General features: G+C 35.0%; 1 pseudogene; it reads right to left on the reverse strand.

Annotated features, from left to right (window-relative positions):
• Positions 10322-13426, reverse strand: LOC107640219 (annotated as a pseudogene).

A 15845-nucleotide genomic window follows, 5' to 3' on the forward strand; every position in this document is an offset into this window, starting at 1 on the left:
TCTAATAAATTTTTAATTTATATTTTAATAATGTTTAATCATCATCTCAGTTTTTCAAACTCAACAACAATGTTATAAATATAATTAAAAACTCAGAATAGCATAAACAAAAAACTTTAACAGTTATAAATATAAAACCTACTTACAATTTGGTCTCAAGGGACTGAAGAGACCGAACCCCTTAGAGACGAGAATGAAAGGAGCGTGGGGCTGAGCAAGATCAAAACAGCAACTAAGACGGTTCATCAGCATCAACGACGGTGATGTCCCTGACGGCCAGCTCCGTTGATAGCAATAGCAGCCGCGATGATGGTCAATGGCTCCTCCATCGCGACTCTCTCTTCCTCCCTTCTCTGTCCAACTCAATCTCTCCCTCTTCATTCAGCAATGACGGTAACTGCAATAGAGACGACGGCGGCCTCAACAGCAATGGAAGCAGTAGTAGCAGAGGAACGGCTCCTCCCCTGTCACGTTTCTCTCTCTACTTGCTTCTTCTCTCTCCTTCGGCTCCTTAATCACAGCAGCAGCGACGGAACGACGACGTCTCCTTTGACTGCGACAATCATCGTCGCCTCCTTTCCTCTCCTCCGTTCATTGCGTCTTTGTTCCCTCTCTTCCCGCTCTCATAGTCGACGTCGTCCTCTCCTTTCCCCCCTCTTTTGCTTTCTCTCTCATTCATTCTCTCTTCTGAGTTTTTTTTTGTTTCATTATTCAGCGTGTGTGGGAGAGTGAATGGTGAGGTAAGTGTTATTGAAATTAGGGTTTAGGATTTTAAAAAAGGGGCAAGGGATAGTTTTGGTATTTTTATAAAATTAGAGGGTAAATGTAAAATGTTTCAAAAAAAAAATTGGGATGTTACAGAATCAAAATTAATATTCTTGAGTTTAAAGGGAGATTCCAACCTGACATCGACTGGCTTTGCACAACGAAAAGGGTGTTCGAATTAAAAAACATTCTAGATGACAAGCGCGTGAAGCTTGTAGCAATCAAGTTGAAGAAGCATGTGTCAGCTTGGTGGGAGAATGAAGTTAAAGTAACAAAGCGACGTTGTGTCGAATTTTCTATGGGGAGAAAATATAAGGATACAGTGTGGTGTGATGTCAGCCCGATGGATGCATGTAACTACTGTTAGGACGTCCTTGGCAATATGATCGTTGAGTTATTCATGAGGATTTCAAAAATACATATTCATTTATCAAATATGGCAAAAAGATCGTATTAACTCTGTTATAATATTTGACCAAAAAAAAAAAAAAACTTTGTTATAATATATGTAGATGGTCAAAAGAATCAAGCTAAGCTATGTAGGGAGGACAATGCAGGAGTTCTTTCCAACTCAAGGAGAACAATGCAGGAGCATATATCTTTACGTTTGTATTATTATATTGTGTTATGAGTCCTCCCCTACTAGTATAAATATGCATATGTACCCCTTTTACTTACGAAGTTGAGTTGATTGAGTTATATATTAAATAAGTTCTATGCTTTGATGAGCGAATAATTTATACGCTTTTTGGCATTATTTTTAGTATATTTTTAGTAGGATCTAGTTACTTTTAGGGATGTTTTTATGCTAAATTCACATTTCGGGACTTTACTATGAGTTTGTGTATTTTTCTGTGATTTCAGGTATTTTCTGGCTGAAATTGAGGGACTTGAGCAAAAATCAGATTCAGAGGTTGAAGAAAGACTGCAGATGCTGTTGGATTCTGACCTCCCTGCACTCAAAGTGGATTTTCTGGAGCTACAAAACTCCAAATGGCGCGCTCTCAATTGAGTTGGAAAGTAGACATCCAGGGCTTTCTAACAATATATAATAGTCCATACTTTGCCCAAGTTTAGATGATGTAAAATGGCGTTGAACGCCAGTTCCATGCTGCAGTCTGGAGTCAAACGCCAGAAACAGGTTGCAAAGTGGAGTTAAACGCCAGAAATAGGTTACAAACTGGCGTTCAACTCCAAGAGAAGCCTCTACACGTGTAAAGCTCAATGCTCAGCCCAAGCACACACCAAGTGGGCCCCGACAGATGATTAGTCATGCAGTGACAGTACATTGGACCATTTTAACTGAGAGGACAGGTGGCCATTGACAACGGTGATGCCTAACATACAGCTTGCCATGGAAAGGAGTAGGATTGATTGGATGAAGACAGCAGGAAAGCAGAGGTTCAGAAGAACAAAAGCATCTCTATACGCTTATCTGAAATTCTCACCAATGAATTACATAAGTATCTCTATCTTTATTTTCTATTTATTTATTATCATTATTCGAAAACTCCATAACCATTTAATATCCGCCTGACTGAGATTTACAAGATAACCATAGCTTGTTTCAAGCCAACAATCTCTGTGGGATCGACCCTTACTCACATAAGGTTTATTACTTGGACGACCCAGTGCACTTGCTGGTCAGTTGTGCGAAGTTGTGAAACAGAATTAAGAACATGAACGTGCGTATTTAGTTTTTAGCGTCGTTACCAAGGAAGAAATGATCACGATTTCTGCGCACCAAGTTTTTGGCGCCGTTGCCGGGGATTGTTCGAGTTTGGACAACTGACGGTTCATCTTGTTTCTCAGATTAGATAATTTTATTTTAATTTTAACCTTTTTGTTTTTACTCTTTTTTTTTCGAAAAATACAAAAAAAATTTTCTTCTTTTTCGTTTTTCCAAAATAATTTTTGAAAAAACCAAAAAAAAAAATAAAATCATAAAATCAAAAATATTTTTGTGTTTCTTGTTTGAGTCTATAGTCAGTTTTTAAGTTTGGTGTCTTGCATGTGTTTGTTTTTCTCAATTATTTTCGAAAATTTCATGCATTGCATTCTTCGTGATCTTCAAGTTGTTTTTGGCCAGTCTTCTTGTTTGATCTTCATATTTTCTTGTTTTGTGTCTTTCCTTGTTTTTCATATGCATTCTTGAATTATTAATGTCTAAAGAATAAAAAAAAATCTTTTAGTTTGGTGTCTTGCATGTTTTCTTTTCTTGAAAATTTTTCAAAAATAAGTTCTTGGTGTTCATCTTGACATTCAAAGTGTTCTTAGTGTTCATCTTGACATTCATAGTGTTCTTGCATGCATCACATGTTTTGATCCAAAATTTTCATGCATTGAGTCTTTGGGTTGTTTCTCTCTTTCTTTCTTAAAATTCAAAAAATAAAAAAAAATATCTTTCCCTTTTTCACTCATAAATTTTCGAAAATTTGAGTTGACTTTTTCAAAACTTTTTAAAATTTAGTTATTTCTTATGAGTCAAATCAAATTTTCAATTTAAAAATCTTATCTTTTTCAAATCTTTTTCAAAAATCAAATCTTTTTCATTTTTCTTTCATAATTTTCGAAAATTCCAAAATGATTTTCAAAAATCTTTTTCTTATATTGTTTCATAATTTCAAATCTTTACTAACAATTAATGTGATTGATTTAAAAATTTTAAGTTTGTTACTTGCCTAGTAAGAAAAGTTCAATCTTTAAATTTTAAAATCATATCTTTTTAGTTTCTTGTTAGTCAAGTAATCAACTTTAATTTTCAAAATTAAATCTTTTTAATTTCCTTTTCAAATCCTTTTCAAATCCTTTTCAAAATGATTTTCAATCATATCTCTCAATCATATCTTTTTCAAAATCAATTTCAAAATCTTTTCTAACTTCTTATCTTTTTCAAAAATAATTTTCAAATCTTTTTCAATCAATCTTATCTTTTTGTTTCAATCATATCTTTTTCAAAACTACCTAACTAATTCTCTCTCTAATTTTCGAAAATCACCTTCACATTTTTCAAAATTCCTTTTTAATTAACTAATTATTTTAATTTTTAATTTTAATTTTATTTCTTTTCTAATTTTTGAATTTTACTCTAATTTCAAATTAAAAACAAAAATATTTCAATTTTAATTTGTTTAATTTTCGAAATTCCCTCTCTCTTATCTCCTTCTAATTATTTATTTATTTATTCACTAACACTTCTCTTCATCTCAAAATTCGAACCCTCTCTCTCTCTTGGTGTTCGAATTTCTCTTCTTCTATTCTTATATTCTTATACTCACATAAAGGAATTTCTATACTATGACATAGAGGATTCCATATTTTGTTTTGTGTTCTCTTCTTTTTCATATGAGCAGGAGCAAGGACAAGAACATTCTTGTTGAAGCAGACCCTGAACCTGAAAGGACTCTGAAGAAGAAACTAAGAGAAGCTAAAATACAACAATCCAGAGAAAACCTTACAGAGAATCTTGAAAAAGAAGACATGGGCAGAATCCATCTAACTTAGCAAATATAGTCTCTAATCTATCTAAGGCCACTTTAAGTTTCATGAATGAAACAAGGTCCTCCATTAGAAATTTGGAGGCACAAGTGGGCCAGCTGAGTAAAAGAGTCACTGAAACTCCTCCTAGTACTCTCCCAAGCAATACAGAAGAAAATCCAAAGAGAGAGTGCAAAGCCATTGATTTAATCACCATGGCTGAACCTACAAGGGAGGGAGAGGACGTGAATCCCAGTGAGGAAGACCTCCTGGGACGTCCAGTGATCAATAAGGAGTTTTCTTCTGAGGAACCAAAGGACTCTGAGGCTCATCTAGAGACCATAGAGATTCCAATGAACCTCTTTATGCCCTTCATGAGCTCTGATGAGTATTCTTCTTCTGAAGAGAATGAGGATGCTACTGAAGAGCAAGTTGCCAAGTACCTTGGTGCAATCATGAAACTGAATGCCAAATTATTTGGTAATGAGACTTGGGAAGATGAACCTCCCTTGCTCATCAATGAACTGAGTGATCTGGATCAACTGACATTGCCTCAGAAGAAACAGGATCCTGGAAAGTTCTTAATACCTTGTACCATATGCACCATGACCTTTGAGAAGGCTCTATGTGACCTTGGGTCAGGGATAAACCTCATGCCCCTCTCTGTAATGGAGAAACTGGGAATCTTTGAGGTGCAAGCTGCCAGAATCTCATTAGAAATGGCAGACAACTCAAGAAAACAGGCTTATGGACAAGTAGAGGACGTGCTAGTAAAGGTTAAAGGTCTTTACATCCCTGCTGATTTCATAATCTTAGACACTGGGAAGGATGAGGATGAATGCATCATCCTTGGAAGACCTTTCCTAGCCACAGCAGGAGCTGTGATAGATGTTAACAGAGGAGAATTAGTCCTTCAATTGAATGGGGACTACCTTGTATTTAAGGCCCAAGGCTATCCTTCTGTGACAATGGAGAGGAAGCATGAAAAGCTTCTCTCAATACAAAGTCAAACAAAGCCCCCACAATCAAACTCTAAGTTTGGTGTTGGGAGGCCCCAGCCAAACTCTAAGTTTGGTGTTGGGAATCTATAAAATTGACCTGATCACCTGTGTGGCTCCGTGAGAGCCCACTGTCAAGCTATTGACATTAAAGAAGCGCTTGTTGGGAGGCAACCCATTTATTTATTTAATTCTATTTTTATTTTTATTGTTCTTTTATGTTTTATTAGGTTCATGATCATGTGGAGTCACAAAATAAATACAAAAATTAAAAACAGAATCAAAAACAGCAGAAGAAAAATCACACCCTGGAGGAAGGACTTACTGGTGTTTAAACCCCAGTAAGGAGCATCTGGCGTTGAACGCCAGAAACAAGCAACATCCTGGCGTTTAAACGCCAGGAATACACCCTGAGAAGAGCTAGCGCTGAACGCCAGAAACAAGCATGAAGCTAGCGTTCAACGCCAGAAACATGCTGCACATGGGCGTTGAACGCCCAGAACAAGCATCACTTCGGCGTTTAAACGCCAGAAATGCATGCAAAGGCATTTTGCATGCCTAATTGGTACAGGGATGTAAATCCTTAACACCTCAGGATCTGTGGACCCCACATGATCACTTCAGGATTTGTGGACTCCACAGGATCCCCACCTACCTCCACTCATACTCTCCCCTCTTCTCATTCATCCTCTCTTCCCAATAAACACTCTTCCCCAAAACCCTTCACCAATCACCTCAATCTCCCTTCCCTATTACCACCTACCACCACTCACATCCATCCACTTTTCCCCATAAACCCCACCTACCTTCAAAATTCAAAATCACTTTCCCACCCAAACCCACCCACTATGGCCGAACCTACTCCCTCCCCCTCACTATATAAACCCCTCTATCCTCCTTCATTTTCACACAAGACAACCCTATCTTCTACACCTTGGCCGAATACACCTCCCCCTCACTCTCCTCCATATTTTCTCTTCTTCTACTTCTTTTCTTTCTTCTCTTGCTCGAGGGCGAGCAATATTCTAAGTTTGGTGTGGTAAAATCATAAGCTTTTTGTTTTTCCATTACCATTGATGGAACCTAAGACCGGAGAAACCTCTAGAAAAGGGAAAGGGAAGACAAAAGCTTCCACCTCCGAGTCATGGGAAATGGAAAGATTCATCTCCAAAGCCCATCAAGACCACTTCTATGATGTTGTGGCCAAGAAGAAGGTGATCCCCGAGGTCCCTTTCAAACTCAAGAGAAATGAGTATCCGGAGATCCGACATGAGATCCAAAGAAGAGGTTGGGAAGCCCTAACCAATCCCATTCAACAAGTCGGAATCCTAATGGTTCAAGAGTTCTATGCAAACGCATGGATCACTAGGAACCATGATCAAAGTGAGAACCCGAATCCAAAGCATTGGCTCACCATGGTTCGGAGGAAATACTTAGATTTTAGTCCGGAGAATGTAAGGCTGGCGTTCAACCTACCAATGATGGAAGAAAACGCACGCCCCTACACAAGAAGAGTCAACTTTGATCAAAGGTTAGACCAAGTCCTCATGGACATATGTGTAGAAGGAGCTCAATGGAAAATTGACTCAAAAGGCAAACGAGAGCCTATTCATGGATCTTAAGAGACGCATGAAGAAGCTCATCACCAAGAAATTCCTGAGATGCCTCAAGGGATGCACTTTCCTCCACAAAATTTTTGGGAGCAAATCAACACCTCCCTAGGAGAATTAAGTTCCAACGTGGGACAACTAAGGGTGGAATATCAAGAGCACTCCATCATCCTCCATGAAATTAGAGAAGATCAAAGAGCAATGAGGGAGGAGCAACAAAGACAAGGAAGAGACAAGGAAGAGACATAGAAGAGCTCAAGGACATCATTGGTTCCTCAAGAAGAAAACGCCACCATCACTAAGGTGGACTCATTCCTTGTTCTTAAATTGTCTGTTTTTTGTTTTTATGTTAAATGTTTATCTATGTTTGTGTCTTCACTATATGATCATTAGTATTCAAGTGTCTATGCCTTAAAGTAGTGAATATGAATCCATCACCTCTCTTGAATGAAAAATGTTTTAATTACAAAAGAACAAGAAGTACATGGTTTCAAATTCATCCTTGAAACTAGTTTAATTATTTTGATGTGGTGACAATACTTTTTGTTTTCTGAATGAATGCTTGAACAGTGCATATGTCTTTTGAAGTTGTTGTTTATGAATGTTAAATATGTTGGCTCTTGAAGAATAAGGAAAAAGGAGACATATTATTTGATAATCTGAAAAATCATAAAAATGATTCTTGAAGTAAGAAAAAACAGTGAATACAAAAGCTTGCAGAAAAAAAAAAGAAAAGAAAAAGCAAGCAGAAAAAGTCAAAAGCTCTTAAAACCAAAAGGCAAGAGCAAAAAGCCAGTAGCCCTTAAAACCAAAAGACAAGGGCAATAAAAAGGATCCAAGGCTTTGAGCATCAGTGGATAAGAGGGCCTAAAGGAATAAAATCCTGGCCTAAGCGGCTAAACCAAGCTGTCCCTAACCATGTGCTTGTGGCGTGAAGGTGTCAAGTGAAAACTTGAGACTGAGCGGTTAAAGTCAAGGTCCAAAGCAAAAACAGAGTGTGCTTAAGAACCCTGGACACCACTAATTGGGGACTTTAGCAAAGCTGAGTCACAATCTGAAAAGGTTCACCCAGTTATGTGTCTGTGGCATTTATGTATCCGGTGGTAATACTGGAAAACAAAGTGCTTAGGGCCACGGCTAAGACTCATAAAGTAGCTGTGTTCAAGAATCAACATACTGAACTAGGAGAATCAATAACACTATCTGAACTCTGAGTTCCTATAGATGCCAATTATTCTGAACTTCAATGGATAAAGTGAGGTGCCAAAACTATTCAAGAGGCAAAAAGCTACAAGTCCCGCTCATCTGATTGGAGCTAAGTTTCATTGATAATTTGGAATTTATAGTATATTCTCTTCTTTTTATCCTATTTGATTTTCAGTTACTTGGGGACAAGCAACAATTTAAGTTTGGTGTTGTGATGAGCGGATAATTTATACGCTTTTTGGCATTGTTTTTAGTATATTTTTAGTAGGATCTAGTTACTTTTAGGGATGTTTTTATTAGTTTTTATGCTAAATTCACATTTTGGGACTTTACTATGAGTTTGTGTATTTTTTTGTGATTTCAGGTATTTTTTGGCTGAAATTGAGGGACTTGAGCAAAAATCAGATTCAGAGGTTGAAGAAGGACTGCAGATGCTGTTGGATTCTGACATCCCTGCACTCAAAGTGGATTTTATGGAGCTACAGAACTCCAAATGGCGCGCTCTCAATTGCGTTGGAAAGTAGACATCCAGGGCTTTCAAGCAATATATAATAGTCCATACTTTGCTCAAGTTTAGATGACGTAAAATGGTGTTGAACGCCAGTTCCATGCTGCAGTCTGGAGTCAAACGCCTGAAACAGGTTGCAAAGTGGAGTTAAACGCCAGAAATAGGTTACAAACTGGCGTTCAACTCCAAGAGAAGCCTCTACACGTGTAAAGCTCAATGCTCAGTCCAAGCACACACCAAGTGGGCCCCGGAAGTAGATTTCTGCATCATTTACTTATCTCTGTAAACCCTAGTGACTAGTTTAGTATAAATAGGACTTTTTACTATTGTATTTAGAGAATGGAGATCTTTTCATCTTTTCATCTTTAGATTACGTTTTGGGGGCTGGCCATTCGGCCATGCCTGAACCTTGTTCTTATGTATTTTCAACGGTAGAGTTTCTACACTCCATAGATTAAGGTGTGGAGCTCTGCTGTTCCTCATGAATTAATGCAAAGTACTATTGTTTTTCTATTCAATTCAACTTATTCCGCTTCTAAGATATCAATTCGCACCCAAGAACATGATGAATGTGATGATTATGTGACGCTCATCGTTATTCTCACTTATGAACGCGTGCCTGACAAACACTTCCGTTCTACATGCAAACAAGCTAGAATGAGTATCTCTTGGATATCTAATACAGGGGATCGAGTCCGAGTTATTAGTGTCTTCGTGGTATAAGTTAGAACCCATGGACGGCCATTCTTGAGAATCCGAAAAGTCTAAACCTTGTCTATGGTATTCCGAGTAGGATTCAGGGATTGAATGACTGTGACGAGCTTCAAACTCGCGAGTGTTGGGCGTAGTGACAGACGCAAAAGGATCAATGGATCCTATTCCAGTATGATCGAGAACCAACAGATGATTAGCCATGCAGTGATAGCGCATTGGACCATTTTAACTGAAAGGACAGGTGGCCATTGACAACGGTGATGCCTAACATACAGCTTGGCATGGAAAGGAGTAGGATTGATTGGATGAAGACAGCAGGAAAGCAGAGGTTCAGAGGAACGAAAGCATCTCTATACGCTTATCTGAAATTCTCACCAATGAATTACATAAGTATCTCTATCTTTATTTTCTATTTATTTATTATCATTATTCGAAAACTCCATAACCATTTAATATCCGCCTGACTGAGATTTACAAGATGACCATAGCTTGTTTCAAGCCGACAATCTCTATGGGATCGACCCTTACTCACGTAAGGTTTATTACTTGGACGACCCAGTGCACTTGCTGGTCAGTTGTGCGAAGTTGTGAAACAGAATTAAGAACCTGAACGTGCATATTTAGTTTTTAGCGCCGTTACCAAGGAAGGAATGATCACAATTTCTGCGCAGCATGCTTATTTTTCTATAGGCTCTTTGAGAGTAAGAGGTGCATCCTTAGTTTAGCCAACTAAAGTGGATTTTTGGCTATTTTTATCATAGTGGAGTTATTAATCTCGCTAAGATTGGTGATCTAAACGACGCTCCAGCATCAGCAAACCTCGTATCTTATTCTTTGTATTTTATTTCTATAACTTGAATACAGTTCTTTTTTCTTTATATATATATAAAAGTTGAATGAAATATTGTAAGTAACTGTTGTTACAAATTGCTTGAATGAAGCAGCGATTCTAATTTTAACTGTAGTAGCATAAAGAAAGAAAATAATTGATGAAGCATCATAATAATTAATTATTTTACAAGAAGACATGATCAATCCTTTATCTTCCTCGGATGTTTGTCAGACTCATGTAATTGATGGAAGATGCTCCATCATTTCTAAGAGAAGACTCTATATCTATCATAGTCTGTATTTAAATGAATGCTAGCTGTTTGGGAGGAGGAAGATTAACAGTCTCACTATTAAGCATCGAAATTACTGCAGTCATAGTAGGCCTATAGCTTGCAAGTTCTTGTACACACAAAAGACCAATATGTATGCACCTCGTTATGTCTTCTTTATTGCTTGGATTTGATATTTATGGATCTATTAATGATGCTATGTTGTCATTTCTCCACAATTTCTAAGCCTGCAAACATTAACAGTAAGCATGTACTGGTTGTTAACCTTCACATTACTAGGAACTAGGAAGAAATTCCTTTTGGAAAAGATTAAATTGACGTGAGTAATTTAAAAAAACTTACAAACCCCAAAAGGTTCAAAGATTCAACATTCTCATAAAAGCTACTATTTTTTCTACCATTAATAATCTCCAAAAGTAAAACACCAAACCTAAATACGTCTGATTTTTTTGAAAATAGTCCTTGTAAAGCATATTCTGGTGATATATAACCACTGCATAAATTTTAAAGTTAATTTCTTTAATTATCATTTCATATATAAATTAAATTCCAACAAAAGATAGAATACTTATAATGTTCCAACAATTCTTCTAGTATTGGCTTCATTTTCAGTATTCTCAAAAATTTTTGCCATACCAAAATCTGATATTTTCGGATTTAACTCGTTATCTAATAATATATTACTTAATTTCAAGTCTTTGTGTATAATCTTTAATCTAGAATCTCTGTGAAGATAAAGTAGAGCTCGAGCGATTGTTAAAACGTTTTTTCCAATTTAATACCTTTTGTTTAGGCGGATCTGCAATAACAACAAATTGTTATGAGTATTTTAGCTATATATCAAAGAAGGACCCAAATTAATTGAATGATAACAAATTCATCCACTGAAAAGAGATTCATTTTTATCAAATAAGATGAAATGATGGGAACTAACCAAATATATGTGCATCCAAACTTCGGTTTGGTAGGTATTCATAGATCAAAATCTTTTCATCTCTTTCGATGCAACATCCAAGAAGTCTGACAAAATTTCGATGTTGAAGTTTTGATATTACCATAACTTCATTCATAAATTCTTCTACACCTTGTCCAGATGTTTTTGAAAGTCTTTTAACTGCTATCTCCTGTCCATCTTCCAATCTACCCTGAAAGATATGAATAAAACTCACAATCTGTGGGATATAACACTTACTGTGTTAAGAAAAAAGATACATACTGTAATACTAATACCTTATGTACAGATCTAAAACCACCTTGTCCTAGCTTATTATTTGAGTGGAAGTTGTTTGTTGCAGTAGCAAGCTTTTCAAGCTCAAATAGTGAATTATCCGGAAGTTCAACGTGACTCATATCATTAACATAACTTCTTCTCTGAATTCTTTAAAGTGCTTTCACTGCACAGAAATATCAAATGTTTCAAACTATTTATTCTGCATAGGAAAACATATTGTATGAATTGTAGTTACCTCCTCTGATTGCCCTTTTCCTCAAGATATATGCACAAGCCACAATAAGAGCCATTGCTATTATGACCAAAAGAACTATGATCAGTGTGTGAGTTTTCTTCTTTTCAGTGTTCAAAGAAATTAAGATAAAGTTAGTCCTGGTGTTCTACATGTCATCATGTACAAACAAGGCATTGAGCAATGAAATTCATAATAAAGTTACCAAGTTCCGAAGAGGAAACTCGAATGTAAAGATCAATGCCTCCCATTGAGAATTGCTGTATGTCCATCAAGTTTCCACACCATAACATGCAGCCAATGCCAGAATCATAAGTGTATGCAATGCAAGAGCAATTTGCCAAGCACTCAGTTCTGCAATCATAAGCAATGGAAGATAACCACTGTGAAAAATCTGGAACCTTGACATTTTGCAGCTTCACAAACCCATCACTACTCCCATTATTTCTAACTCTCTCATCACATTGCAGAGGCTTCTTCCTCACACAACCGCTGCTCCAGTTTTGTTTATTCCACTCTTGAGCATTTTTTGGCTCAAACCCTCTCAAACAGCTGCAGATAGGTGAATTTTTAGGATCACAGATTCCAAAGGGACCACACTCTCCATAAACATCACACACAGAGCTTACAGCAGACCAGTCCACAATCCAATCTCTCTTTGCATAATCCCAACAGGTTTCATGAAGGTTTCCATCAGAACTCAACACATACATCATTGACACATTCGCATAGTTGTATGAGAGGTAGTAAGTGCCGTTGGTTTCACCTTCACCATCTAAGGAGAACCCGTCAAGATAGTTCGCGTTCATAGTAGGTATCCCAATAAAAACTTGACCGTTCCATGGACCACTTCGCCAATAAGGTTGAGTTCCTCTCCATATGAACACTTGAGCGATGTGAAGCGGTTCAAGACTCATAGTGAAGTCTCCTATGGATGGATCATTAGGAGTTCTCCATGAGGTGAGTTTCACTCTCTTGCCGGTAATCTCATTGGTGCTAAGCTCCATTTTCGGCAAGAAAGTATCTGCAAGGTGCTGGAAACTCTGCCAAAGGATCCTTCCTATGGTGATTTCTTACAACACAAGGTTTCCGGTGTTCTGAAGCTGTGCCGTTGTGTGGATGTAATATTTGTGATGTTTGTTGACCAAAGAATCTGCTTCTGTTGGTTCATGAAAACAAGGTTTCCATCCTCAGATATTTTGAGATGCCTTGAAGAAGAATCCTTTATAGGTTGGTTTCTGACGGCAACCCAGACCACAGAAGATTTGGACATGTACCAAATTCCGAGGTAGGATAAGGTTGATGAGTTAGAATGGGTGAAGAATCCTAGGTGGAACAAAGTGTTGTTGGAGCTTAAGGTTTTGGGGTCCTTAAGGATGTAATTAGAGGAGGTTATGGTGTCTAATAAGGAATTCGCAACATGGCAGAAGCTAAGTGTTAGTAGCAGCAAAACTGGTATGTGCATGTCACCTATGATGAAGTGAAGTAACATCATAATTACATGAAACGGTTAAAGTTCTTGGTTGGATAGAAAAGTTTGGAAGATGACTGTGAACAAGTTTTTCAATCACAAAGACAATAAGTTTCTCCACCTTAGATAAGTTAAATAAATGGTTGGTTTATTGAATATTGTAGGTATAATATAACCTATTTCTGACACCAGCTGTTTTACTTTTTATATTTTATCATATTTTTTCTTGAGAAGGGTACGTACATAATCATTATTGTTGATTTATGTTTACTCTACATTTTATTTATTAATTCGTGTCTGTATAATATTGTTACAATTAGAATCAAATTTTTTTTTAAATTAAGAAATTCTTTTTCTCCTTACTAATTTTACAACCAAACTATGCCACATATCACTCTCTCATTATAATTGAAATTAAATCTTTTCCTTCAAAATTAAAGAATTCTTCTCTCCTCTATACTAATTTTACAACCAAAATGTGCTACATGTTACTCCCTCATTACAATTGAAATTAAATCTTTTCCTCCAAAATTAAAGAGTTCTCCCATCCTCCCTCTTCCTTCTTCTATCTCTCCACTTTCTTCAACCACTCTATCTATTTTATATATCATTATTAATATTAATATTAATTATAAATTACTAATTTGACAATAAAAGATGTGCAACATGACATTCTTTAATTGTATTAAAATTAAAATTAAAATTAAAATATACCTATATTATGTATCATATATTACTATATAATTTAATAATCAAATGTGTCACATGAAACTCTCTTATTAAAATTGAGCAAAAATATTTTTTCAAAATTAATAAACTCCCTTCCTAAATTCTCTCATCTACTTTCCTCTATTTTTCTATTTCTCTCTATCATTTTTACTCTATATATAATTTATATTTTATATTAGTAATTTGACAAATCAAAATCTGTCATATGAAATTTTTTTATTACAATTAAAATAAAAAATTTTCTTCCAAAATTAACAAACTCTCATTCTCACTCTCATTCTTCATCTATATCTTTCTCTCTCTTTTTTCTCATTCTCTATTTTTTCTACCTTTCTCTTCTACAGAAAACAAAATTAACAAAATAATATAATTCAAATAAAAAATAGGGTAAAAAACTCAAATAAGCCAAAGGGAGCAAAATTTTACACAAATCCGCCAAACCAAAATCTGCTTCATGAATCCACCAATGCACATTTATATGTAGTTCGAACCAGCCTGATTCGAACTCCATTTCTACATAATTCGAACCAGCTTGGTTCGAATTATACACAAACACATGCACACACTAATTCGAACCAGTTTGGTTCGAATTATACACTTATTAAAATAATTAATAATTTAAAAATTAAATAAATATATATTTTATTTTATACATTAAAAAAAAGCTAACAAAATATTTAATTACGAGACTTCTTTAAAATATTAATGAGCTATCGATTCGAATTCCATACAATACTCTTTTGTCCATTTTTAATAGCTCATGAATATTTTTTAACCAATTTTTTTAATAAATTTATTTAAATTATACTACAAAAAATATTTTATCCTATGCAAAATAATTTAAAAAAAATAGCATAAAAAATATTAGGAGTCTGTGCATGTGTTTGTGTATAATTCGAACCAACCTGGTTCGAATTATGTAGAAATGGAGTTCGAATCAGGCTGGTTCGAACTACATATACATGTGCATTGGTGGATTCATGAAGCAGATTTTGGTTTGGCGGATTTGTGTAAAATTTTGCTTCCCTTGGTTTATTATTGTGATTTGCCCTAAAAAATATTAAATTTATAATAGACATTTAAATTATTTATGCAACAGACTTAACACCTAATTAAACGTAAAAATATACACGTTAAATTTTTTCAAATTTTAGATAACGAATGTTAAAATTAATTATTAATAAAAAATTAAACTTTTTCATATAAAAATAATAACTAAAAACTGTATTATTTGATTTTTTATCTATAAATTGGTATTCTTAATAAAAAAATTTTGTGGACCTACAACTTTTTTTGGTAAAAATAGTATGATATTATAAATTTTTTTTGCCATATATAATTTATACTCTCAAAATAAAATTGATTATAATTTTAAAAAATATATATTTTCATAATATATTATTACGAGTAAAAATACTAATAAATTTATATAGACAGGGTTTAATAATAGTCTAATGTTATATTTAGTCTCCCTGAAATTTCTTGACATCATTCAAGGATTTTGACAACGAACTGATAGATATTTAGTCTAATGTTATTTTATATATTTTACATAAAAAATTTTAATTAATAATTTTAACATGTATTTACAACATATATGTTATTTAAATTCTAGATTCTTTCGCAAAGTTTAATTTTAAATATAAAGATAGATTTTAACAAATTCTCAAGAATGATCAAGATAAAAGGAATAGTTATTTATTAATAAAGATAGAATTACTTCAAAAAATATAGTTATCAACTTTACTTATAAATACACTAACACTCTTTAAGTATATTCACA

Source organism: Arachis ipaensis, chromosome B05 (genome assembly GCF_000816755.2).
Source record: "Arachis ipaensis cultivar K30076 chromosome B05, Araip1.1, whole genome shotgun sequence".
In the NCBI taxonomy this organism is placed as follows: domain Eukaryota; kingdom Viridiplantae; phylum Streptophyta; class Magnoliopsida; order Fabales; family Fabaceae; genus Arachis; species Arachis ipaensis.